Genomic DNA, 2,500 nt, shown 5'->3' on the forward strand with positions numbered 1-2,500 from the left:
TCTTTCAGGCAGTGGCGTGACCCAAAGAAGGCTTGCTGAAACAAAGCTACTTGTTTCAAAATTCAGATTGGGGAGTGTGGCGGTAGGAGAGGTTTAAAGAGGAGCTCGTCCGGCAGGAGAAGAGAGGCAGCCTTGAGCCTCTTCCTGGGGAGCTGAGGAAGGTCTTCCAGGGCTTCCCGTTTTGAAAAAGAAAAATGTCCCCCCCAAAAAAGAGGAAAAAAAGAAAGAAAAAGAAAAACCTATACGTATATATATATATATATATATATATATATATATATATATATATATATATATATATATAATGACACTATTGGAACTGCTAAGAGAGAGAGAGAGAGAGAGAGAGAGAGAGAGAGAGAGAGGAGAGAGAGAGAGAGAATTACTCAGACACTATTGGAACTACTAAGATATGTATATGCATATACATACATAATATATATATATATATATATATATATATATATATATATATATATATATATATATATATATATATATATATGTACATATATGTGTGTACATATGTATATGCATATACATAAATAAATAAATAAATAAATTATATATATATATATATATATATATATATATATATATATATATATATATATATATATATATATATATCCCTTTCTCTCTCTCCCTTTCTCTTAGTAGTTCCAACTGCGTAATTCTCTCTCTCTCTCTCTCTCTCACAATTTGGTGTTAACATCCTCACGAAGCTGATTGACGCAAGTCGGGAAGCAGGTGCCGATATCTCGTAGATGTAAAGATGTTGTGTGCGAATTTTTAGGTATTTTGGTAATTTTCTATATTACGTCCGCATAACCGATATCGACAATTTTGGTATCGTTGGATTCCTCTCACTGTCCACATTGCAATTATATAGTTTTTATTGCGCGGAAACCCCCCGTTAGCGACAAACTTGGCCCCGATAGCAGGGGAGGGCATGAAAGGTTCCAGGGAAAATGCGGGGTTAAATAGCACTAATAATATAACGCACAGTGAAAATAACCATGGTTATTCACAACTTTCTGCGACCCCCCCTGGGGGGGCTGCCGCCCCCAACCCCCGCCGAGGAAACAAAACCTCCACCACGTATTCCCGGCAGGCTAGAGCGGTACACAGTTATCGGCGATATTTTAACCCTAAAAGCTGGGAGGGCAGTCTAGTGAAGGCAGACGGCGAGGACCTCGACGACCGAGAAAAAGCGAAGAGTGGGAAGGGTTTACAAGCGCTAAGAAAAGCTGAATCTAAGTCGAAGCTGATTTTCTTTGGTGTTTGTTCATGAAAGTTTTTTTTTTATCATCACATTTTTTCATCATCATATTGACATTTATATAGATAGATAGATATAATTATGAACGGAATCAGTAGTGATAGTAACACTAAGCATGGCAGTGTTTTTTTTTTTTTTTTTTTTTTTTTTTTGCAACAGTGAATTGAGATTAGCCTATTTAAGTTCATTATCGAGAAAAAAAAGAATCGATTATTAGTTGCGGTAAAAAAACAGCTAAATATAAGCGGCCACATGAGCAATAGCAACGGCCAAAGCGGGATGGAATAGAAAGATGCAAAGTGTGAGGATCATGAAAGGAGGGTAGAAAGTCAAAGATAAGGGAAAGAAATTCGTGTACGAGAGAAAGAGACAGGTCTGTAAGGTTATATGAGTGAGGAACCCAAATGAGGCCACCCGTGAGGCGGGAGACTTCAGGCTTAGGGGCCAAGGAAAATGAGGGGCCCCGTTCGTTCCTCGCAAAGGGGGTGATGGGACCAAGCTGAAGGCTAGGAACCAACACGACCTCACAAGCCAAATTATCCCCGGAAATGCAGGTCTACCAGGAGCGTGACCAATATGAAGATTGGTACATAAAATACAATGAAAATAAATCCTAAAATGAACTGTAAAATCAAACAATGTGCAGAAGGCACCAAAATAAAACTGAAGTTAGAGCTTAAAAAGAATGACACGGGCCAGAAGGGCTTAAAAGCAGTAAAACTTGCCAGAAGGGCTGAAAAATTATTAAAGATATGCCAGAAGGGCTTAAAAGCAGTAAAAATAAGCAACATCAACAAAACTAAGATTCGTAAAATCACAGAAGGAAGGAGAGGTAAAAGGGAATATGAAGAAAAGTAAATGAAAAGATCGTAAGAACAGAAAAGTAAAAAGTAAAAGCTGAAGTAAAAGTTCAGGTAAAAGACGAGTAAAAGGGTAAAACGATTAAAAGAAACGTAAAAGGAACCAGTAAAAGTAAGTAAAACTCAGAGCAAGTAAAAAGTAAAAGTAAAGGCACACATGGTTCAAGGTAAAAAAAAAAGTAAAAACAGTAAAATAACACGTCCAGCATAAATACACCTAGGCAAGTAAAAGGGGCAGTACAACCTTGTTTCAGCATCCGAGGTGTAGAATCCAGACAGGTAAATCCAAGGGTCAAGTCAAACACAGTCAAAGTATCCACTTCGTTTATTTCACAAAATCATGGGGGTTACATTGGCT

This window comes from Penaeus vannamei, chromosome 6, assembly GCF_042767895.1.
Source record: "Penaeus vannamei isolate JL-2024 chromosome 6, ASM4276789v1, whole genome shotgun sequence".
In the NCBI taxonomy this organism is placed as follows: domain Eukaryota; kingdom Metazoa; phylum Arthropoda; class Malacostraca; order Decapoda; family Penaeidae; genus Penaeus; species Penaeus vannamei.